Source organism: Bos indicus, chromosome 9 (genome assembly GCF_029378745.1).
Source record: "Bos indicus isolate NIAB-ARS_2022 breed Sahiwal x Tharparkar chromosome 9, NIAB-ARS_B.indTharparkar_mat_pri_1.0, whole genome shotgun sequence".
Classification (NCBI taxonomy): Eukaryota; Metazoa; Chordata; class Mammalia; order Artiodactyla; family Bovidae; genus Bos; species Bos indicus.
This window is the reverse complement of record NC_091768.1, coordinates 76,605,256-76,630,953: the sequence shown is the minus strand read 5'-3', so window position 1 is coordinate 76,630,953 and position 25,698 is coordinate 76,605,256. Positions and strand designations below refer to the sequence as shown.

General features: G+C 38.0%; 2 protein-coding genes across 5 annotated transcripts in view; both read left to right on the top strand.

The window, feature by feature from the left end:
* NHSL1 (NHS like 1) overlaps positions 1–25,698 on the top strand; it is a 415,209-nt gene that overhangs the window by 190,519 nt on the left and 198,992 nt on the right. The gene's annotated exons all lie outside the window — the stretch shown is intronic.
* The window catches only part of LOC139184810 (uncharacterized), a 97,369-nt gene that overhangs the window by 32,987 nt on the left and 38,684 nt on the right, over positions 1–25,698 (top strand). For both annotated transcript variants that reach the window (XM_070795579.1, XM_070795577.1), the window contains exon 2: positions 1–25,698. This exon is cut by the window's left edge; it is cut by the window's right edge and continues 38,684 nt beyond it. The gene's annotated coding sequence lies outside the window, so the exon portion shown is untranslated.

Here is a 25,698-nt window from a genome sequence, read left to right as displayed (position 1 = left end):
TGCCCTGGTATGAAACAAGCATTTATTTTTCTCAAGTAACAGAAGGTCAGACAGGTAGGCTGGGGTCACACAGCTTCTTACCAATGTTGGTGGGGACCAGGCTGTTCCTGTGTTGGGGAGCCCACCTTAGTCATGGGAGTTCCTCCCTAGAGTTTTGAGGGGAGGTAATCTCTTGGTGACTTCGGCCTGCATCACATTGGCAAGAACTGTGTGTGTCCATCACCACCTGCAAGGGGAAGGTCTTGTGTTTTCATCTGGGCATGTGGCTGCCCTGGGAAGTGGTTGGTGTGGGGTTAGTAAGAAGGAGGGGGAGAATGGGTTCTGGATCGGCTCTACAGTGTGTGCAGAAGAATGTTATTAATATTCCACTAATTTTATTTGAATGTGATCCTTTTGAATAATTGCTTACATAAGATGATGGCATATCATGTGGCTTTGCTTAATTCTTTTAGTGTCAAAGTTATTAAAGTGCAAAAATGTTAGTATTCATTATAGTAGGGAGGAAAGACCGATTGTAATTTTGTGTTTCACTGTTGCTGTTGAATATAATCCATTTTCCTCTGACTTATCTCGAGGCTATAAACTCATGCCAAATTAGATATTTGTTTCACAGATTTTAAAAAAAAAATTATTATTCAACAGCCTCTTACTGAGCAGGAGCTTTTCAAGGGAGAGTGGAGCATGACCAATGGATGGGATCTGGCCTCTGGCCTCACAGAGCTTCCCATCTGGTGGGGCAGCGGGGGACCAGCTGCTGACCAGAGTAAAAACAAGCATGAAATACAAGCTGGATGTAGAGGTTAGAGGTCATACTTTTACATGTATTATGGAAAAAGAGCAACAGGGTGGACTTAAAACTCCAGTAATATTGTTCAGTTTTCATTTTTTAATTGTCTTTTTATGTATGTTTAATTAACATAGTAAAGACAGATCTTATCACTTAATAGGAAACTAAAAGAACTTTTATGACTCAAACATGTCATTAGAAGCATGTTCATTCCTCTTATTCTCTTTTCCTCCTGGTTTTATAGCTCTTTCCTAGACTCTGCTCAATCCTAGTTTTCAAAACAGCCACTGAAGATGTGTGAATATATTCTGGAGTTTAGTTTCCCCAAATAAAATATTGTTAACCTAATAAAACTAAACCCTGTATACAGAAATTCTTTTTAAAATCAAACAATATCAGGGCTCATACAGCAGGGTTTGTAAATCTCTTCATTGGTCCCCCAATTAACTGCATTCATATGCACACATACTGGTGTGGCTGGTTTATTTTCACATCATTATAGTCATACTCTCTGTGTGGTTCTGCAACTTGCTTTTTTTTTTTTTTTTCTTGTGACATCTTTTTTGACTCTTTTCTCCAGAGTACACATGGAATAGTGGTTTTCTATTCCATAGAAATATTTCTAAACCAAAGATGATACCACCCTACCACCCTCCCCTCAGTTCAGTTCAGTCACTCAGTTGTGTCCTACCCCAACGCCAGGCCTCCCTGTCCATCACCAACTCCCAGAGTTTACCCAAACTCATGTCCATTGAGTCAGTGATGCCATCCAACCATCTCATCCTCTGTCGTCCCTGTCTTCTCCTGACTTCAGTCTTTCCCAGCATCAGGGTCTTTTCAAATGAGTCAGTTGTATCAGGTGGCCAAAGTATTGGAGTTTCAGCTTCAGCATCAGTCCTTCCAATGAACACTCAGGACTGATCTCCTTTAGGATGGACTGGTTGAATCTCCCTGTAGTCCAAGGGACTCTCAAGAGTCTTCTCCAACACCACAGTTCAAAAGCATCAATTCTTCGGGGCTCAGCTTTCTTTATAGTCCAACTCGTACATCCATACATGACTACTGGAAAAACCATAGCCTTGACAAGACGGACCTTTGTTGGCAAAGTAATGTCTCTGCTTTTTAATATGCTCTCCAGGTTGGTCATAACTTTCCTGCTAAGGAGTAAGCGTCTTTTTATTTCATGGCTACCGTCACCATCTGCAATGATTTTGGAGCCCCCCAAAATTAAGTCTGCCACTGTTTCCACTGTTTGCCCATCTATTTGCCATGAAGTGATGGGACCGGATGCCATGATCTTTGTTTTCTGAATGTTGAGCTTTAAGCCAACTTTTTCACTCTCCTTTTTCACTTTCATCAAGAGGCTTTTTAGTTCCTCTTCACTTTCTGCTATAAGGGTGGTGTCATCTGCATATCTGAGGTTATTGCTAAGGAGTGTTTTTCAATATATAGGGAGCTTTTATAAAATTATTTTTAATTGAAGGATAATTGCTTTACAATATTGGTTTGATTTCTGCCATACATCAGCATCAATTTTAGGGGCCTTTTTATGACAAAATATCCTGCCCAGACGGCCAATCTCATGGAGAAACAGTGATATAGAAATACCTTGTCTTTTTTACATTTCTTTTTATAATTAAAAAATGTGATTATATCATAAGTATTTCCTCCTTCCTGGTCAGTGACTTTAAGAGTGTGTGTGTGTGCGCATATTTGTAAGAGCCTAGCACAAATTACTAGAAGAATTGCTTGGTCAAGAGGGTATGCATATTTATTTATTTATTTATTTTGGGGTATGCATATTTAAAATTTAGTTATATGCTCCCAATTGCTTTCCCAAACCACTGTACAAAATTGTAGTCCTAATAACAGCAAACACATTCTCCCACATCCTTTTTCAACATGAGATATCATCACTTAAAAACTTTTTGCCTACATAATGAGAAAAAAACAAAGTCGTGTTTAAGTTTCCATTTTCCTGTCCAAACTCCTGTTACACAGTCCTTCCAATATGGTGATAAACGACAAATGTGCTTTTAGAGAAGTGCAGTGCATGCTTGTCTGCTCTGGGCATGCTGTTGTCCCATTTCATTCATGGTTCAGGTACAGTCCTATTCACCAGTCATTCATCTTTTTGAGGTGTCTTTTTTGTGTCATCTGCTGGGAGTGTCATACTGATACTGACTGGAGTGATTTTTATGAAGAACTATGAATCGACATTTGTCTAGAGGGAGCTGTGTTTTCCAAAGTCTGGTTGCTGCCCAATTAGTGGGTTGATAAAACCAAATTAGCAATATAAAAAAAGAAATAGAAAATACCAGAAGATCTCATATATAGTAAAGGTAAGACATGTTTCATGAAACTCACTGAATATGTCTTTTAGTATGTGTTTTGAATATGTCTGTCCTTAAATATATATATATATATATATATATATATGCCTATTTAATGTGTCTGAGTGCTATACTGTGATATAAAATATCACTGGGTTGAGGATTTCTAGTATGGAGAGTCTTAGCCTTACAAATCTATTCAAAACAATTTATTTCTGTGCTAACTGAGGAAGAAGTTTCATACTTGTTTGTGGCATTAAAAAATTAAATTTCCAATAGTGTCAGTATTATAAAAGCTGAAAGACAAAGGCTTATATAGGGGCTTAAATGCTTAAAGATAGATGTCACCTAATTGGACTTGGAGGTATAATGGGTGTGTAAAGCCAAATTGGCTTGGGTGCAGGATGAAGAAATGGTGAGTTACACCCTACTGAACTTAATTTCACTGAGCAGTGTAGTTTATCTGTGCTTCTGCAGTTACTACCCTTGACTCTACAGTGGTTGCATCACTCAGTTCAGCAGTTTAGTTGCTCAGTCATGTTCGACTTTTTGCGACCTCATGGACTGCAGCACGCCAGGCTTCCCTGTGTATCACCATCTCCCGAAGCTTGCTCAAACTCATGTCCATCAAGTCTACTCTGCAGGCAAAAGTACGCAGAGTAAATCTTGACACTCAACAGTTTCTTCTTGTGAGCTGCACACGTGCAACTGATCATCCAAGAGTGGTGACTTGAACTAAATTGAGTGGTGACTGTTTCGCTTTCCTCAATTCCAATGCTGATCTTACATTGCTTAGAAAATTACCTGTTGGTGATTATAATAAATGGTGGTAATTAAAATTAAAAAAAAAGAAGCACAATGGAACACTCTGCATGTGGGTGTATTTAATTACCTGGCAGGTGTCCCTACTTCTAAAGTGTGAGACTTATGGGTAAACAATGGCCTTTCTGTTAGAAATTCTACCCACACTTTTGTGTTGTATCCCTTTTATAGGTCAGTGTTTTCCATCATTTGGAGAATAATAATGTTGCTGATTAACTGTTTTGTGCTGTACTGTGTGTTTCCCAAGTGCTTATAGCTTTCTTTTGTAATACTTTGCCTCAACTAGTTCTAATGTTCTTACTTGAATCATTCTTATAATTGCATCTGCATAAAAATGATATGAATGGAAACTTAGCTTATTTTCTGGATTTGTAAATAGCGATGTTAGAAAATTGGTGTGTTTAAAGTTCTGTGATATAGTCAATTTATTTCTTACATATTTTACAAGGTATTGCTGATACATTTTTGGCAGATATGAACACTAGATAATACATCTTGTTTCACAATCCAAAGAAGATGGAAGTGCAAGTTCTCTAAGAACTGTCGACTACCACATGATATTATTGGGTACCAGTGTTCTCTCTTTCATATGAAGCATGAAGAGGTTGTGTTGACAGCGAGTATACTTACTGTGTTACTCGCAAGGGCTTTCCTTGTGGCTCAGCTGGTATAGAATCTGCCTGCAGTGCAGGAGACCTGGGTTCAATCCCTGGGTTGGGAAGATCCCAGGGAAAGGCTACCCACTCCAGTATTCTGGCCTGGAGAGTTCCATGGACTATACAGTCCATGGAATTGCAAAGAGTAGGACACGACTGAGCAACTTTCACTTCACTTTAATCCCCCCCAAAGTTTAAAATGATTTTATTTATTTATGGTAAATATACTTTTTTTGAAGCATAGTTGATTTTCAGTGTCATATTAGTTTCAGAAAATAAATTTGTACATATTCTTGTGCAGTCTAATCCTATCTGTGAGATAGTGTCCTGACAGAGAGCATGAGTTTTTCTGTGCATCTCAGATTTTGCTCAGTGATATCAAAGCATCTGATACCTATTATGGTTATGGATCAGCATCTCCTACTAACTTACCAGAAAATTTGCTTTTGTAAAGCACTTTGTCAGTGATGAGTATAATAACCGAGGTTCCTGTCAAGCATCTTATGGGACTTCGTTAGACAATACTTGAGTTGAATTTACAGTTACCTTACAGAAGTATGTTATTGATCTTTCTCCTCCTTGAAGGTCACTCCTTTCCATTCACCTTTCATCCAAAGAAGCTGCAGCATCAAGAAAGGGAAGACAAGGTTTAGGTGACATGAACAAGTGTTAATATTTCATTGTTTTTACTTTAGCCCTTCTATTTTTGTCAATTTAAAATGATGTGAATGCTAATTGGACTGGTTGGCTTGATGAGAGAATCTTGCATATTACAGAAACAAAGTCATTTTAGTAGATGTTTGAAAGAAAAAGGAAGGCTAATGTCATAATACAGTATGTTCCATATGTTCAATTTAAGAAAACATATTTTGTGAGTTTCTTTGAATAGAATTATTTGTGCTACTCAACAACCTTTTTACTTTTTCTCTTCTTTTTCTAAGATGCCCTCTCCACATTTAGATGGTAAAAGGACTAGTCAACATTTAGGAAAAAACTAAAGAAATGCTAATGAAAATTAGTTGTAATTTATATGGTATAATTTTTTTTCTTTGAAAACATAAAGTTGATGGACAGATGTAGTTGTTAAGGCTTAATAGGTGCGTTTTGTGAAATGTTATTAATATGAAAATATGAGACAATTCAAAACGAAGTGTGTTACAAATAGATCTATTGTTGTTCAGTCGCAAAGTTGTGTCTGACTCTTTGACCCCATGGACTGCAACACACCAGGCTTCCCTGTCCTTCACCATCTCCTGGAGGTTGCTCAAGTTCATGTCCATTGGGTTAGTGATGCCATTCAACCATCTCATTCTCTGTTGCCCCCTTCTCCTCCAGCCCTCCTCTTTCCCAGCGTCAGGAGACGGTTCTTTGTATCAGATGGCCAAAGTATTGTAGTTTCAGCTCCAGCATCAGTCCTGCCAGTGAATAATCAGGGTTGATTTCCTTTAGGATTGACTGGTTTGATTTCCTTGCAATCCAAGGGATTCTCAAGAGTCTTCTCCAACACCACCGTTCAAAAGCATCAATTCTTCGGCACTCAGCCTTCTTTATGGTCCAACTCTTGCATCCATACATGACTACTGGAGCAACCATAGCATTGATTATGGGGACCTTTGTCGGCAAAGTGATGTTTCTGCTTTTTAATACACTGTCTAGGTTTGTCATAGCTTTTCTCTCAAGGAGCAAGCGTCTTTTAATTTCATGGCTGTAGTCACCATCCACAGTGATTAGGAGCCCAAGAAAATCAAATCTGTCACTATTTCCACTTTTCCCCTGTTTGCCATGAAATGATGGGACCAGATACTATGATCTTAGTTTTTTGAATGTTGAGTTTTAAGCAAGCTTTTTCACTGTCCTCTATCACCCTCATCATGAGGCTCTTTCTGCCACTAGAGTGGTGTCATCTGCATATCTGAGGTTGTTGATATTTCTCCCAGCAATCTTGATTCCAACTTGTAATTCATCCAGCCTGGCATTTTGTGTTGTACTCTGAATATAATTTAAATAAGCAGGTTGACAGTATACAGCTCTGACATACTCCTTTCCCAATTTGGAACCAGTCCGTTGTTCCATGTCCAGTTCTAATTGTTGGTTCTTGTCCTGCATACAGGTTTCTCAGGAGTCAGGTAAGGTGGTCTGGTATTCTCATTTCTAAGAATTTCCCACAGTTTGTTGTGATCCACACAGTCAAAGAATTTAGTGTAGTCAATGAAGCAAAAGTAGATGTTTTTCTGGAATTCTCTTGCTTTTGCTATGGTCCAGTAGATGTTGGCAATTTGATCTCTGATTCCTCTGCCTTTTCTAAATCCAGCTTGTTCAAATAGATCTAACTTGCTCTAATTAAAGAAGATCCACATAAAATCTTTCAAAAGTAGAATTCCATGACTTCTTCCAGTAGCCTTGTAGAAGGAAATAAAGATCTGTATCACATATAGGTCTAATTAATGGAAGATCCATGGAGTTTCAAATTTCAGAATGGTTTCATGGACTTGTGGAAGTAAAGATTCTGCATAGAAATAGTCTATGAATTGAAAGTATGTCTAGTTCCTTCCCTGTGAGGGGCCAGAAGTTTACAGACTCCACCCACACCCTCCCAGGCTGTCATGCTCTGTGTCCTTGAGGAATTCTGTGTATAAAGGTCAAGGCGTGCTGTTGTCTTTCCACTGACTCTGCATGGTAGCCTGACTCTTGTCCTAAATGCTGATGAGGGTGTAATATCTACACTCTTCTGTAGTAACCTGGTGTGTCACTCTTTGTTCAGCTTCATGAGAATTATGTGATATGTAATAAATAATGGCTAAAGAAGCTTCCTTATGCAACTCCTTCTTAATTTACCAATAAATCAGTTTAATGGTTTTAAAACACACTATACTAAGGGACAGTTTTACACCAGCTGCGTTCATTTATGCTTTCTTTGTGTGTACGTGACTATGCTGTAGGACCTTAGTTCCCCAACCAGGGATCATACCTGGGCCCTGGCAGTGAAAGTGCTGAGCCGTAACCACTAGACCACCAGAGAATTCCCCATTTATGCTATTTTTGTGGTTGAGTATATTCATCTTACCTTCCCGTTCTGTCACCCTCATCTAATACCTCTCTCTTAATTATTTTGCCTGAAAACTTTTTTAAAAAACAAATTCTTGCCTTTTTCGTGATGCTGACCCAAAGAAATACAGTGTATGTTTGAAAGGCAGAATTAAATTACCCTGATTGTTGTATTTATTGTTTGTTTTTCAGTCGCCAAGTTGTGTCCAGCTCTTAAGTGACCCCATGGACTGCAGCATGCCAGGCTTCCCTGTCCCTCACCATTTCCTGGAGTTTGCCCAAGTTCATGTCCTTTAGATTGGTGATGCTATACAACCATTTCATCCTCTGATGCCCTCTTCTCCTCCTGCCCTCAATTTTTCCCAGCATCTGGGTCAGCTGTTTGAGTTAGGTGACCAAAGTATTGGAGCTTCAACTTCAGCATCAGTCCTTCCAAAGAGTATTCAGGGTTGTTTTTCTTTAAGATTGACTGGTTTGATCTCCTTGCTGTCCAAGGGACTCTCAAGAGTCTTCTCTAGCACCACAGTTCAAAAGCATTAATTCTTTGGCACTCTGCCTTCTTTACAGTCCAACTCTTACATCCATACGTGACTACTGGAAAGACCATAGCCTTGATTATATGAACCTTTGAGGATTATGTTACATTGGGGAGCACCAATGAACTCTTCTCCCAGTATTTACACTTTGAAGCGGGCCCTTCTCTCTGAATGTGGGTTTGGTCAGACATGTTAACTAACAGCATCAGCCAAAGCGATACTGTAAGTTCCAGACATAAGTTTTAGGAAGTCCCAGTAATTACCTCTAAGAAGTCCAGTTACTCTAATGGAGATGGCATGTGGATGGAGAGAGGCTGTAGAAGTTACCCTACAGGAGAGAGAGAGGCCTGGGTTTTCCAATGTCCTAGCTGGTCCCTGCCAGCTCAGTGCAGCCTCCTGTGATGACTGGCAAGATGAGCTGAAGAGTTGCCCAACTGAACCCAGCCTAGACTGCAGCATTGTGAGCAAGTAAAGCAATGTTCCTCTAAGCTACTAAGCTTTAGGGTGGTTTACTATGCAGCAATAGATAGATGAAAACACCCATACATTAAAAAATGTGTCATAATAGCTACTTAGTAATAATTTGTATTTATATGCTAGAAAACTGAAATATAAGTTATTGCTTATCAGATTTTTTCTTTTTTAGAGTTTATTTTTATCGTATAGTCTTGGTACTATTGGGCTATTTAACATATATATTATTTTTAAAAATTTTTTATTTTTAATTGGAGGATAATTGCTTTACAATGTTGTGTTGATTTCTGCTATGCAGCAATGTGAACCAGCCATGAGAATATAAAACCTCTCTCCCATGCGCTTGTTGTTGTTCAGTTGCTACGTCATGTCCAACTCTATTGACCCTCTGAACTGCAGCCCGCCAGGCTTCCCTGTCCTTCTGTATCTCCTGGAGTCTGCTTAGATTCATCTCCATTGAGTTGGTGATCAGCTGTTAAAGTAAGTTTATCACTGTACTATGTGCTGTTTATGAATACATTTACATCAAGAAGGAAAGAATAAAATAGCCATTGGAGAGATTTGAATGCTACTCAGTGGTGTTATTAAATACAAGAATTAGAAAGTACTGATGACTTTGAAGATTTTGACTTCAATTTAGACCACAAAGTTGGAAGAGAAATGTAAGCAAAACATTAAAAATATTATTTTTTGATGAGATGCATTAAGTTCCTTTTCCTTTCAGAATCCTTTTTCTTTTTCAACTGATGTTTCAAGGTAGATACCTGGGTAGGTTGACTGATTACAAATGTTTTCACTCAAGCACACTAGCTTCTAAATCTGTCTGTGAGCAGCTTTCTTAAAAAAGCAAATAAGCTTAGAAAATAGTTTTTCCACAAAGTACACAACTCCTGAGCAAGCTTTTGTTCTGTGGACAGATCTGATTCATCAAGAAACATCAAGATAATTGTCACGATTTAAATTTTTAAAAGAAACCAAGAAGCCCTTGGCTCAAGTATAAAACTTTCTGTTGCTTTCTTGGCATGACGCCTTGAGTTGAATATTTTGTGCTGTATGTTTTTTTGTTTCGTATTTTTGCCCCTGGTACAGGAAACTGCAGAACAAAATATATTCATTTTGGTAACCAGTGCTGGTCCTTTGGTGACTCACTATTCTTGAGTGATTAGTGCAGAAAGAAGAGGCTGACACTTGAATGCTGCTCCCTAGTGGATATAGATGATGAGCCAAGATCTCATTCTCTCATCACAGATATTTTGTAAAGCTGGGAATCACTATTTTGACACAAGAAGGACAACATTCACATGAAAGCCCTCTCCTGTTTCGTAACTTTTTTCTTCTCAGTATAATATGCTCCATTTTAATTAAAATTCTTAATGGGCTTTGACAGTGTACATTTGAATACACCAGTGTTCCCTCCTTCTTGGCATTCATCTGTGTGATCGTGTAAAAGTAATTTTATAGAGAAAGATTTTCTTTCAAAATTGTAAGCTTCCAGAAGGTGGAATCATGTCTTGCTTGCTCAAGACTATAAGATCTGAAATCTAAGATAGATCTGAGCTCAAATTGTTTTTTGAATTAATGAATTTAGCTTTTTAGTCAACATTTCCTGCACTGCCCTTCTCAACTGCCTGCCTCCCCACCCGCCACTCCAACCTCCAGCTAGGAGTTACTGGTCTAGGTAGAAGGCTGACCATTCCATATGGGCAGCTTATGTTGAAGCAGTCACATTTTCGTACTTCTTTCTCGTTGGATAGTCACTGATTTTTTTTTCTCCCCCAGTTTCATAAAGCATTGATAATAATTTTTAATTCAAGTATGTGTCATCTGCTGAGTCTTTTCACCTTACAAGATATTATTTGGAGTTAGGATTAAACATATTGGCATTGTTGATTTTCTTATAATTCCCTGTTGAAAACCTGTATAACCAGGGATTTATGTGGAATGTTAAGAATGTTTCAATGTTTCTGGAATTACTGATTTGGAAGGTGCTTGAGTAACAAAGATGCTTTAGAAAAGTTTTTGTAGCCCTATAATTATATGATAAAAATTTTAGGTTCTTGGGAACTTTACTAAGATTCTATGTTAACTGTTTGTGATTAAAATTTCCCCTCACCTAAAAGAATATAAAGAAATTTTGGTTTTCAGTTTACCTTTTTGCCCAGAATATGTCATACTCTATTTTATTCATTTTTTTAAAAATATAAGTAAAACATATTGAGCACTTATTTTATGCCAGATACCTCTTATGTCCTTGAGGTATAACAGTGAACAAGAAGACCAAGATCCCCACTCTGGGGATGTCTGCCTTGCTGTATAGAGAAGCAGACAGACAATGATGATAACAGCAAAAAGGAGATGTTATAGTAGGTATAAGGTGATGAGTGCAGTGGAAGCAGTAAAGCAGGGTAGTGGGAATAGAGGAGAAGGGGTTGTAATTTTAAATAAGCTGAGCCAGCCTCTTTAAGAAGGTGATTTTTAAGCAAAGCTGGAGGAGGTGAGGGAGTCAGGAAGATGCAGGCCTGGAGAGGCTTCCTGAAGAAGGAAGGATAGAGAAGGAAGCAAAGGGGTGGGAAAGGGCCAGAGCAGGGTACAGGCTGCTGCCGCTTCTGAGGAATACTTCAATGGTTCAGCTTGGTCCAGATTGCTGCTAGATAATGCTAGCGCTTATGAACCTTATTGGAAATGATCATTTTATTATCCTATTATCAAATAAAACAACACCAAAAGAAGAAATTACTAGAATAGAATCATGTAATAAGTTATGACCTACAAACCTCTCTTTTCTTCTTATGGTTTTGAGGCCCTGTGTAAATCACACAATGCCTTAGTGACAGATAACTGTAGTTCTGGAATTCCTGATCAGGCCCCAGAGGGCTTGTAGATGTTTAGGGTTTAAAACTATTGACCTTATATTCAAGGTTGATATATATTCAATATATTCAACCTATATTCAAGGTTGGAAACCATATAAATCAGATAATTAGAATGAAAGGAGTAGAAATATATAAAATTCCTTACATCTGTGCCTATGTATAGTTAAGTACTCTGCAGATATTAATTGAATCTCAAGTCAGAATTTTAACTAGGTGTTGAATTTTAATATTTATATACTTATATAGAAAACACATGTCAGTTTTAAGATATTTATTTATTTATGGCTGTGCTGGGTTTTTGTGGCTGCTTGGGCTTTTCTCTGGTTGCAGAGAGCAGGGGTTACTCTCTAGTTGAGGTGTGCAGGCTTTTCATTGTGGTAGCTTCTTTTGTTGAGGAGCGTGGGCTCTGGGGGCTTCAGCAGTGTGGTTCTCAGGCTCCAGAGGACAGGCTTTCTAGTGGTGGCACACGGCCTTAGTTGCTCTGTGGCAAGTGGGATCTTCCTGGAACAGAGATTGAACCCAAGTCTTTTGGATTGGCAGGCAGATTCTTTACCACTGAGCTACCAGGGAAGCCCAATTTTTGTTTTTTGTTTAAAAAGTAATAATATTTTTTTCTCATCTTTTACATACCACCTTATTCCTTCTCTTATGGTATCTACTCCTCCAAATCAAAATCAGATTTTTAATTAATAACAGTAATAACAACACAACAATGCCTGTGTCTCCCTTTTAAAAACACTGATTTATTTGTATATTACACATTTTCAGCTTTATGGTCCAGATGGATTTTTAACCTGACCACCTGACATTTTAAAAGATACTGCTTATTGACTATTACAATATGAAAATAAGTATTTTCAAGAAAATTTTTGCTGTCTTCTTGTTCTGATTTCAGATTTTAAACGATGAATACATATAAACTTGAAAAATAAGTTTCATCTCTTATTAGAAGTATAAGTGATTCTGTTAAAATGGTACCTAATTATACCATAATTTTGACTTCATATTTTTAATTTTGATATTGTTTAGGGCCTACTGTGCACCAGGGGTTGACTAGGTGCTAACACAGGCACAGCTTCATGTTACATACATGTGTTTTTAAACATACGTAAATGAGTATGGGTTTGAATATTGGCCCTGCCAGTTTTAAAGATGTGCCCTCGTTCCAGTTAATTACTTAATTCTGTGATACTCAATTTTCCCATTTATAAAAAATGGAACTAATGATACCTTCAGTATTATAAGGAATGAAGATGGTGCCTGCAGAACATCTAACCTAGTGCTTGGCATGCAGTAGACCTCGGTAAATGGTAACTGCTGTTAATTTAAAAAAAAAACAAAACAATGTCTCACTTATTAGCTGTTTTGGCTTGATTTGCTTTCATCTCTACATGTCTTCTACCTAATGTGTTAAGCTTACCTTTCCTTACTCTGCTCGTCAGCCTTTTGAAAATAACCACCTGAGTGTTTGATGAGTATGTTTATGAAGCAGATCCAGTATTTAAGAAAATCTTAGCATAAAATACTTGAGAATGATTACCCTTTAATTATAGTGTCTTTCTTTGAACTCCTGAGTTTCCTTTTTATTATTTTTCCCTTGCAGGCCCACAGCCCTTATCTCCTTGTGCTTGGCCTCCTTCTGGATTCTTCCCACTAATTACTCCCTGTTCTCCTCTCCCGCCACTCTATTCTACACTATGCACTGTTGCTAGAATAAATTTCTTAAAGCATCACCGCACCCCTTCTTTTATTTTCTTAAAACATTTACCTTGGCTCTTTGATACCACGTTCGAAGTTCTTTGACTAAACCTCATGGTTCACTACCATCTGAAACCCCCCACTTCCTTATTCAGTTTAACTTTCCACGATTCCCAAAGTCAGTCGGTGGAGACCATGCACAACCCTATGCATTTTGTCTCTCTTCCTTTGTTGTTGTTCACGCGCTGTCATGTCCTACTCTTTGCGACCCCACGGACTGCAGCATGCCACGCTTCCCTGTTTTTTACTATCTTCCAGAGTTTACTCACTTCCTTACCTGCAGCTTTTTGTGTGTCTTGTTGTTTCTGCTCACATTCTTCCTCATCTTCTCTACCTCAAGTCAAACTCATTTTGTAAGGATGTATTCAAAGTCTACGTTCCCTTCAAATGTCTCTTCCTGACTCTGATTTCAGCGATTAAAAAAAAAAATCATGCATGACATAGTAAAACATTAGAGAATGTATTTTGTAAAGTACTAACTGCTCACTTTAGTCTTATATCTTGAGCAGAGATATACATTCTTTGTAGAGCTGGCCTCTTTCACTAAATGTAAAATCTTTCAGATTTACCTGTGCTGCTGTATATGCCAGTACTCATTCCTTCTTTTTGCTGAGTAGTATCCCAGTGTTTGAACATACCTAAGTATAATTATCCATTTTCCTGTTGAGGAACATGTGGATCACTTCCAGTTTAGAGAACTGGGTTTGATCCCTGGGTCAGGAAGATCCCCAGAGAAGGGAATAGCTACCCACTCCAGTATTCTTGCCTGTTGAATTCCATGGACAAAGAAGCCTGGCAAGGCGCAGTCCATGGGGTTGCAAAGAGTTGGGCATGACTGAGCAACTAACACTGGACTATTATGAATGAAGCTGTGAATATTTGTATATAAGTCTTTGAGTGAGAATTGTTTCATTTCTTTTGAGTAAATACCTCTGAGTGGGATTACTTGGTCAGAGAGTTAGTAAAAGCTTAACTTTGTAAGAAACTACCACATATTTTTTCCAAAGTGGTTGGAATATATGAAAATTCTAGTTGCTGTCCAACCCTGCTGTTTCATTCTTTTCAATTTAACCTTTTTTTAAATTGTGTATGAAGATACATCTCATTGTAGTTTGAATTTTCATTTCCTTGAGATTGACTATGTTTTTGTCTACTTATTGGCCATTTGTATATGTCCTTTCAGGTGAACTTGTCCAGGTCTTCGCCTGTTTTTGTTGGGTTGTTTGTCTTTTGATTATTGTGTGGTAATTTGTCATGTGTTCTTGTTATAAGCCTTTTTTCAGCTCTGTGGTTAGGGATATTATCTCACATTGCCTTTTTTTTCTTAGCAACTCAGAGGCAACAATTCTAGAAAACTGGTGCTTTAGACGTTCTGTCTTCACAAAGCTGTGTGAATGGGAGGGCTAGAGGCCAGGCAGCTAGAAGGAACCTCTATCTTATGTTTTCTCTTTCTAGAAGAAACATGTTTTTCTTAAGTAGTTGAGCTTGCTTTCCTAGAAAAGCCTTGCTCATGACCTCGCAGAAGACTTCTATGTATTGTTAACAAGAACTGGGTTACTTGGCTTCAAAAGAATAAGTAGCTAGAATTTAAAAACTGGTTTCTCTATAAGAATCAGAAGGGTGTATACTTTGATATTTCAAGCAGTTGAAGGGTAAAATTTATTATGTGGCTATTATTTTGTGTGAGTGAAATATATTTATCCAAGATTCTCAAGTTTTATCCTGAAGATAGTTTCAGGTAATGTCCTTAATTGCTCCCTGGAGAAGATGTAGAGGAGAAATAATTTGACAGTCTCCAGATGGCCATTAAAAAGTACTAAATTTCCTTAAAGTTCCTAATTACAAACTATGCATTTTGTTGTATTTCCTCTCCAGACAAACCAAGTAATCCTGATGTGAGTATGACTCTGCTGTAACCCAGATTTAACTTTATTAAAACAGATGGTACAAAAGGAGAAGAAAAGTCTTTTACCATCCCCTATGGGCAAAGCTCAAACTTATTTATCCTCATCCAAAGCAGTTTCTCTCTGTTTTGGCCTGACTTCTGGGAGCCCAGAACTCTTAAAAGATGTTTTCTTGAAAATAGTGAGCTCTTTTCTTGTCTGTCCCAGTGTTCTTGGCTGAGCTTCCCATATTCTGGCTGCTTTTACTCATTAATATTCAGCCTGATCCATAGTGACTGAGAAGGCAGCAAAAGGCTGGAAACTAGTGCAGTGAAAGATCCTACCAGGGCTTTCTGAGGAAAGATGCAAATGTGCCCAGGAATAGTGTACCCAAGTTTCAGTTTCTTAAGTCAGTTCAATGCTTAAGGCTTTCAACCCATTTAAATAGGAAGTTTTTTTTTCCTTTTCCTTTTGATGTGAATTCAACTAGGATTTAGCTTTTCTGCCTCCTTTACAGTAAATATACTTTTCTTGTTGAGAATAAAATAATGAATCAGATTAAGATAAACATAACACATTTCTTAGCTCAGGGATACTTACCCTGATTGACAAATATTCAATTGTTTAAGAATTACTATCCGCCATGTGGCTGAGATGAAATTGATTATAAAAGTGGAAACTGTAACTTCGGAATTAGTTGTTTCCTTTTCAGCATACTGAAAAACATATTTAGCTCTTCATCCAAGGATACAATTATTTCTTATAAGACGGCTTTGAAAAGAGTAATCTCCATATATAATTTCCAAGGTTTTACACTGTAGAATCTTCTAATAGAAATTTTGTTTTTTTTTCCCTTCATGGGAAAGTGATTGTGTTCTGTTCAAGAAAATGTGAAAAATACATAAAGAGTGTGGTCATTATATTTTTAGACTGTACTACTTTTTTATGAATCCTGTTTTCATAGAAATCAGTTTCTAAATCCTGTCTGCTTATGAAGGTTTGAGGCTTCCTTACTCCAGTACTTTGGCCACCTCATGCGAAGAGTTGACTCATTGGAAAAGACTCTGATGCTGGGAGGGATTGGGGGCAGGGGGAGAAGGGGACGACAGAGGATGAGATGGCTGGATGGCATCACTGACTCAATGGACATGAGTCTGAGTGAACTCCGGGAGTTGGTGATGGACAGGGAGGCCTGGGGTGCTGCGACTCATGGGATTGCAAAGAGTCGGACACAACTGAGAGACTGACCTGATCTGATCTGATAAGGTTAGAAGGAAATCCTATTATCACAAATGCTTTTATAATGTAATTTAGGTAAATTTTGTTACCAGAAATGCCTCCACAACTAAATTTGTGTATTAAAATTTTTTTTAATTCAGTATAATATTGATATAAAAATTACTGGGCAGCAAACAAATTTGATATTTTTAAGTTATAGTGGGATTTGGCCTTCATTGAAATAGTGATGACTATTCTTGCTACCCCATCTATTGTCCACACTGTAGTAGCTTCTGAGGAGGGCTGATGGGTTGGAGGTAGAAACCATTACTTCCCTCTTGGACACTAACTTCAGTCAGGGTTATGAACAGAATATTCTTCTCTGTACAGGCAATAGAGCTTCTCAAGATGATTTTAGTATTGAACATGCTTTTTTTTGAAGTTGCAGCTGTGGAGGATGACTGTGTTTTATCATCAGAATTCTGATAGTGCCCCTCTAAGGCTGATATGGTAGTAGAGGCTGACTGGAAGTGGTTGAGCTCCATAATGACATGTCTGATGTTTTCTTTTCAAACCTGTCAATGTTGAATAAAAATGCTTTTTTTGGTATCCGTTGTACTTTGCCAACAAAGGTTCGTCTAGTCAAGGCTATGGTTTTTCCTGTGGTCATGTATGGATGTGAGAGTTGGACTGTGAAGAAGGCTGAGCGCCGAAGAATTGATGCTTTTGAACTGTGGTGTTGGAGAAGACTCTTGAGAGTCCCTTGGGCTGCAAGGAGATCCAACCAGTCCATTCTGAAGGAGATCAGCCCTGGGATTTCTTTGGAAGGAATGATGCTAAAGCTGAAACTCCAGTACCTTGGCCACCTCATGCGAAGAGTTGACTCATTGGAAAAGACTCTGATGCTGGGAGGGATTGAGGGCAGGAGGAGAAGGGGATGACAGAGGATGAGATGGCAGGATGGCATCACTGACTCGATGGACATGAGTCTGAGTGAACTCCGGGAGTTGGTGATGGACAGGGAGGCCTGGTGTGCTGTGATTCATGGGGTCGCAAAGAGTCGGACACGACTGAGTGACTGATCTGATCTGATCTGGTCTATCCCATAAATGTTTACTTGTTTAGTTGCTAAGTCATGTCCGACCAGCTCTTTGCAGCCCCATGGACTGAAGCAGGCCAGGCTTCCATGTCTTTCACTATCTCCTGGAGTTTGCTCACACTCGTGTCCATTGGGTCTGTGATGCCATCCAACTGTCTCATCCTCTGTCACCCTCTTCTCCTTCTGCCCTCAATCTTTCCCAGCATCAGGGTGTTTTCCAGTAAGCTGGCTCTTTGCATCAGATGGTCACAGTATTGGAGCTTCAACTTCAGCATCAGTCCTTCCAATGAACATTCAGGAGTGATTTTTTTTAGGATGGACTGGTTTGATCTCTTTGCTGTCTAAGAGACTCTCAAGAGTCTTCTCTAGCACCACAGTTCAAAAGCATCAATTCTTTGGCGCTCAGCCTTCTTTATGCTCCAACTCCCACATCCATACATGACTACTGGAAAAACCATAGCTTTGACTAGATGGACGTTTGTTGGCAAAGTAATGTCTCTGCTTTTTAATACGCTATCTAGGTTTGTCGTAGCCTTTCTTCCAAGGATCAAGCATCTTTTAATTTTGTGGCTGCAGTCACTGTCTGCAGTGATTTTGGAACCCAAGAAAATACAATCTGTCATTGTTTCCACTTTTTCTTCATCTATTTGACATGAAGTGATTATGTAATTGTGTAAATATTTACTAAATACTCAATTACTCTATGTAATTGAGTAATTGAGTTTTTGCATTAGCAGTTTCTATTAATCAGTGGGGCTTCAAATGCTTGTTAGTCTGGCCAGTGGCTACTGTGGGGAAAGATTGGAGGAGCATGCTTTCATTACATATAAATAAATAATTTTAATGTAAATAATTCAAAATAATGTTTTAAAATATTTCAAAGTAATCTAGAATCAGTGTTTTGAGTTATCCAGTGAATGATTCTTTTGGGGATACTCAGGGTAAATTAAAATATTGAAATAGGGGAATTAACCTAACTAGCGTAGGGTGTAATGTTACGAAGTGTGAAGGTAAAGCTTTAAGTCATTGACTCCATAGACCAAATTGACCTTGCTGTTTATGTTGCCAAATAGTATAATCCTTTCCTAGATATACATATTGAAGATGAGGATAGGAAATTAATAGACTTTGATCACAATGAGTGATTGTCTAGATGTATAAATTGTGTGTATGTATGTGTGTGTTTTTCCAGATTATGTTGATAAAATATTTAAATAACTTATAGAACTCATATAAATGAATTTCTTATATATAGTATGTTACTGATGTATTCTGATGAGTATTATGAAAATTAAGATTTTCTTCTCCAAATGAAGAGCTCAATTTATAAATATATATATGTGTGTGTGTGTGTGTATATAGTGTATTTGTGTGTGTGTATGTATGTGAGAGATACTGTGGCCTAATAAAATCAAATAATAGTCAAGCCACCACCATATTGTAATCTAAGATGATATACAGTGGGCTATTAGTTTTTATATCTCTTGTATAAAGAACTCAGAGAAACCAAACAGGGGAACTGCTATTTTAGACCTAGTTTTTAGGTACAAAGGAGAATAGATTCAGGAACTTTCTGTATGGTAAATTTGTTGGTGTTCATCAACTCAGCCTTTGGTATATGCCTAAAATATAGAGTAAAAGAAAGATAATGTCCTGGATTGTATTGACCTACAGAACTGACAAACTGCATAGGGAGCAGTTTGGGAATTGAATATTCTAGGTGTCTAATTTTATGGTCCTGTTCTTTTTGGGAACAGGTTTGGCATTAGGTTGGTATTTTTGCATCAATAAATTTTGAGTAGAGAAGGCTTTCCCATCAACATTTCATTAATCATAATACTGCCCTTAGAAGGGAAAGAATAGCAAGTATTCCACATTCCTCTATGGGGAAAGTTTAGAAAAGAAATTTCACATTATTTTAGGTATTATATATATGTGTGTGTGCAGCAGAAATTTTGATATTCAGAAATATACTGATGGAGTAAGAATGTATATATGATATACAGTAATGTTTTGTTTAGTCTTAATTATTAAATGAGATAGTCACTTATAAAATGTTTATTGATTAGATAAGCAACATTTGCTAATGCTGAAAAATTAGAAAGTTCAGCAACTTGCCATGTGGAGTTGGTATATGCTGCTACATTTTGACTTTTTTCTAATATTAATTTAGATCCTAAAGTGTAGCTGAGATTTATATGTGCGTATGCATTCATGTATAGACTATTATAGTTTGATATTCTGTTTTTTCATCTATTATGAAAATTTCCTTATGTTTTTTTGGTTGTAATTGTTAATGAAAACAATATTCCATCCTATGTATATACCATAATTCAACCATTTCCCTATTTTTGAACATTTAGTTTTTCTAATTTATGTTTTTACTATTGGCTTACTATAGTTTGTCATAATCCTTAATAGGCCCAGTTGCTTGATTCTTTGATAAGAATATTTTTGTCATGTCTATTATTATAGTTTATACATGAAATATGCATATGACTCATTATTTAAGTGAGAATTTAATATGAATATATACACACAAACACTTGCTATTTTTTTTTTTTTTTTAAATTCTGACATTATTCAGAAAGAAATGCTACTTTGAGTAGAGTGAAGACTGATTAGGAAATGTTTTTACACTGTTACATTTAATTATTGTTTTGTGTAGCCTTAGATGTGATCACTGTCATCTTTTTCATAAAAGAGAAGAAAGCTATATAAATATCTAAACAAGTTGCTGCAAGTAAAACTGAGAGTATTGGATAAGGAGGGTATTGAGGATGTAAGTTTCATAATAAGAATAGAGCAGGAGGAAATTATGTCTGATAACCTGGGAACTGGGGGAGGGTGTCCTTTGTGTTTTCATTCCACTGTTTAGAAATTCTTTAACTTGATGGAGGCATAAATTTGATTTGAATATTGAAATTCTGTGCCAGTTAATGAATTAATAACACAAGGTCTTTAATGCAACATTCAGTTCAGATGTTGAAGACTTAGCCCTGTTTTAAATTTTCTGGCAGGAGCAAGCTGCTGTTTTATTCTTGTCTTTATTTATCCCTTAGGATGACTGTGAGGGGATTGCTTTCAGGATCTTCAAGGAGACTTCGGATGCTCAAGTCCCTTATAGAAAGTTCTTGTAGTAGTCGCATACAACCTATGCACATCCACACTTTAAATCATCTCTGAATTACTTATACTGCCTAATACAGTGTAAATGCTATGCAAATAGTTGCCAGGGTGGCAAATTCAAGATAGTTTTTTGGAACTTTTTGAAATTCTTTCACCTGAGTATTTCTGGTTGGTTGAATTCATGCATGGGGAACCTCAGGATACAAAGGGTCAGCAGTATAAACTGTATTATTATTGTTTTTAAACCTCTTACATCTCCAATTATTTATTTAAAAATATTTTGGACATGATTACTGTGTGATAATTTTTAAAGTCAACTCCTTGCACCACCCCAGCCTGTATCATTAGTACATAAGAATTCAGTTGATATTTGTGAATTTTTTTCTCTCTCAGGTAACCTTGCTGCTTGTCATTCTAGGGGCCAGCAAAGTACAAATCTAGAGAGGAAAATTGAGATAATGGGCTAAGAAGGGCCAGGGAAAACCCAAGTAGCTCCACAGGAGCAGAGATGGAATGTTTATGACAGAGACTTAGTTTGCCAGGAGTGACGACTAAGAGACAGAGCCAGGAGCGGGGACGCTTCACTGTCCTCTTTTCTCTTCTGTGACACACACACACCCTTCCCTGACTTTTGTTCTCTTCTGTCTCTCTCTCTCTCACACACACACACTCTCTCTCTCTCTGGTGTACTCAGTACCTGGCTACCCCTCTTCCCCCCAGGCCTGTCAAATGCACTAGGGAACGAGGAGTATTTTCCTTTTGAGATTCCTCCCTGCTGGGATCACAGAGAAGAGATGCTGATACTGAAACCCCAGTGAACAGCTTGTTGCAAAAAAGGACCCCGTTTACTGGCTTAATGTGCCCTCAATCCCAAGGGCACTTCACAGGTATGTCTGGTATGTCTGGTGATAGAGCAAAATTTATAGACTATAGAATCAGCCCATCTAAGGACATCAACTCTGAGAAAATGACAGCAGCTGTTTCGGGATTTTTGCCTTAAGAGGAAAGAGATTCTTGCATTAACATCCAACATAACAGAGTTAGTTCTAAAAGTTGAATAACAGTCTTTAAATTAAGTGGACTGATCAGGCAGGGCTGGATGGTTGTTTCCAGATGTTTCTTTCCCAGATCAACATTAATTTGTTGGCTAAGAAGGTACATGGAATGATTTGGACACCTCAGAGCCAGGGATCATTTGATCACTTAAAACCAGACTGTCTGGAGACAGCCTTCTGCCTGTTCTTGATTCTAACAATGGATTGTTGTAGCCTCTAGTGCCTTCGTGTAGGGTCTCGAAACTGACTGATGCTGAAGGCAGGAGAGAAACACCCCTCAACAGTAATTTTCCACAGAGAAATGCTGGGATAAAGAAACATTTATTCATCAGACATTTTTGAGCTTACACTATATTCATGGCACTGTCTTACTCTTGTAGAGTCCAAAGAGAGAAAGAAAAGGACTCCTGCAGATACAGAGCAGTTATGTACTGAGGGGTGAGGGGTGATTGTTGAAACTTGAAGTGTGAAATAGACATGAACTCTGGAAAAGCAATGTCTGGATGTAATCAGGACACGTTTACCTGGAATTTTATTTAGAGAGTTAACGGTTTGTTTTTCTGGTTATTTATCCCACACTTCCCTGACAGAACTTGAGGAGAACCTGTAATTCAAAGTAGTAGAGATAGGTACAGATATTTGAGAAATTTGGTGCTCATGAGGGATTTTTCCATGGATCCATTAAAGTTTTTGCCAACACCCTTCTGCTGTCATTTAGGACCTTTGGAAATATTAAAGTTCATTCGTATGGGGAAGAAATGTTAGAGGGGTTTCGATTGTATTTAATCCAGGTGGAAGAAATGTGAGAAGGGGCAGAGGCGAGCCTTACTGATCTGAGTGTCACGAGTACAGGGTTTCTGAATGATATTAATTGCCCACTCAGGCTAAATGGGGCATCTGTTGTTCTGCTTTGGCATTACATAATTTCCCCGGGTAATCCCATTTCATCTGTTCTGTTTTCTGTACAGGGGGAGTTGCTCTCAGCCTTCCAACTCCAGACTCACACATGCAACTTCAGCGACCTGAGTCACCTAGCGTTGTACTGTGAACTCTTACCAGCTGCCTCTCCTTCTCTTCTCCATACTTTGTCTCCCAGTGATTTCAGAGTCTCACTTCTCTGAAATTGTGTGTCCAAATTGTGTGAAAAAGTGTGTCCACTGACCAGCAGCATCAGTGTCACCTGGCTTGTTGGAAATGCCGAGGTTCCAGCCCCAGTCCAGACCTACTGAATTTGAATCTGCATTTTGACAAGCTGTCTAGGCAATTCTGTGCACGTTAAAGTTTGAGACATACTGTCTTAAACTCTGCTGTTCCTCTCACATCCAATCAGTCAATTACTAATGTCAAAAGGTTGTCTCTCCTCAGTAATCTCAATAATCAGGAGAGTGGGTTGGGCTTGTAGCTCTGAGAAGCACACTGACGAGGACTAAAGCTCTCAGAGTACCTCCGGCTCCAGCTTTCCTGTCGTCCCCTTGCCTCCTTCAGTCATTTACCTGCCCGTCCCTGAAATCTTCAGTTTGCGAGCAACTGTCCCTGGCTACCCTCACTTCACTGTGCCGGGCCTTTATTTTCTCTGGACCGAGTCACTTAAGCCTCGTTCTCATCTGCTCACCCTCAGATCCATCTTCCTATAAATCCAGATTCCACACCTGCTGGAATTCCTCAGTGGCTTCTCATGACTCAGTGCTCTTTTTTAGAAGTAACTCTTTGAACACACCTGAGTGTTTCCATCCTCTGCTTTGTACTTCACTCCCTCAACCCCCGAACTCTTCCTCCCTGCTCAGCCTTTGGACCTCACTGTAGTGTCACCTACTCTGTCTGCCCTTGACCATCCTATCCTCCACGGCCAAGAGAGCACCACCCAGAGGCAGGTTCCCGTGTGTCTGTGCTCTCCCACACAGCAAGGTACCGTCCTTGGGAGCAGCACTGTGTTTTGGTTTGTCTCTGATATTTTGTGGGTGAGTGCAATGTCTAATAACTATAGTGAGAAATCAGTAGTTGTTTCTTGACTTGAATTTGTTACACTGACTAGGAAACTTTGTTTGCCTAGAGTTATTAAAATAGCTAAGTCTTTTTCCTCTCTTCTGGAACTCGGGTAGGCATAATTGGATCAGTCATAGTTCTTGGTTAATGATAGATCATCGTTGATCTGTGCTTGCCTCCCTTGATCTGTTTAATAGAAAATTAATGTGTGCTCCTAAAACCTCTTCCTCCTCAATGTGAGGACCAGTACATTATTTTTCATCTTTTCATCTACACACATCTCCTTTGTACAGTCCCTTGCTTCCCTGCTGCTTTCCCTCTCCTGTCTTCCATCTTTGACAGCTCATTCTTAGATTCCCTTGGCCATTTCTTCTGTGCCAGGCATGCTGATGAGCAAGTTCTTTATTAATTTAGTGAATCCTCCAAACAACCCTGCAAAGCAAGCAATACAATAAAGTCTCTCTTTTCTCTGTTGCCATGATTTGAAGGCAGTAGTTACTATCATCTTAATTAGGAGTGGTGGCACACGCCGTCCTCACCTGATTGTTGACTGTTTAAAGTGGCTCACGTATTTCTTCAGTAGGCATGGGGTTAGTTCTTGGTTTCAAGTGTATGCTCATAGCCTCTTAGACGCTTGCTTCACTGCAGCACTGTTTTCCTTCAATAAGGTTTGTATTTGGAAAGCCTGATGTTTTTGGCCTTCTTGCTATCTATTAAGATAAATCTGTTTGATGTGGAACTTACCTGGAAATATGAGAAATCATAATGTTTTTCCTTCTGTAAAAATCCTACTGAGTTTCTAGTTCTTGTTTGAGTTGAGTATGGCTCGTTCTTCTCTCTTTCACTATTTGGGATCAAAATATTTTCTTTTAAAATAAATATTTTGGCTTTATATATATTTTATAATTCTTTATAGATAGAGTGATTATATGAGTATTTATGAATTAAATGTAGAACAGGTTTTGCTGAAGTGTACTGGTTAATACTAGGACTGACTGACTGAAATTAGAACTTTAAACATCGTACTGTATGGTCACTGTAATTATAAGAATGATTTTTTTGAAAGATTGTCAGATTTTTCTAATTCTTTCAGTCGAATCTTTCTTGAGGAATGGAATTTTGTTATATTTTGAAATTTTTCCTTTTTTAATATAGATTTTCTGGAAAATCCCATGGACGGAGAAGCCTGATAGGCTATAGTCCATGGGGTCGCAAAGAGTCAGACACAACTGAGTGACTTCACAATACATTTATCAAATGTATTGATGTATTTCCTACTCACATATCTTTAGGGTTTTGTCCATTCTTTCCAGTTTAAAAATCTTTTAAATTTATGCATTGATTGGTCATTTTCAAAAGAGTCATCTGCAATTCTTGGTTGTCAATTTCATTTCATTTTCCTTTTCTATTTGTTTCTTTATCAAGTTTGCCTTTTCTAATTTTATTTTGGCTTGTTCATTTGTTCCCTAAGTTCCAACTCAAGAGGCTTGATTTATTATGCTTTTCTTTTTTAATTTTGTTACCAATAGAATCACTTAGCAGCTTTCTATGCATTTTGTTATCTCATCTACCAAAAAATATTATATTCTGAATTTCTTCCCAGGTTCAGTCTTTAGGATACTTTGGTACTGATTTTTTAAAATCTAATTTTGTCATAATAACTACTAATGTAGGCCAAAGTTTGGACTTAGTACCTGACCCCTTTTTATAAGTCATTAGGTTAGAATTGGAAATCAGTTGTGTTCTGTTGTTTTTTTCATTAACCCATATATGACAATTAAGTTATTCCAAGTGTATTTCATTGTCTGCTTAAGCTGGCCTGTTCTGGCAGGGGCCTTTCAAGTCTTAGTTACTTCTGTCATTCTCTCTGGCCATATTATCCCGGTCTTCCCCCTTTTGTTTACACTGCTGCTAGATTTTCATTTATATTTACTTATTTGTTGGCTGGACCAGAACATTTTAAAATAGATTTGCTTTAATGCACCTTGAGGCTCTTTGCCTGATTCGCTAATAGCTATCACGTTTGGGGTGCCCACTACCTACCATG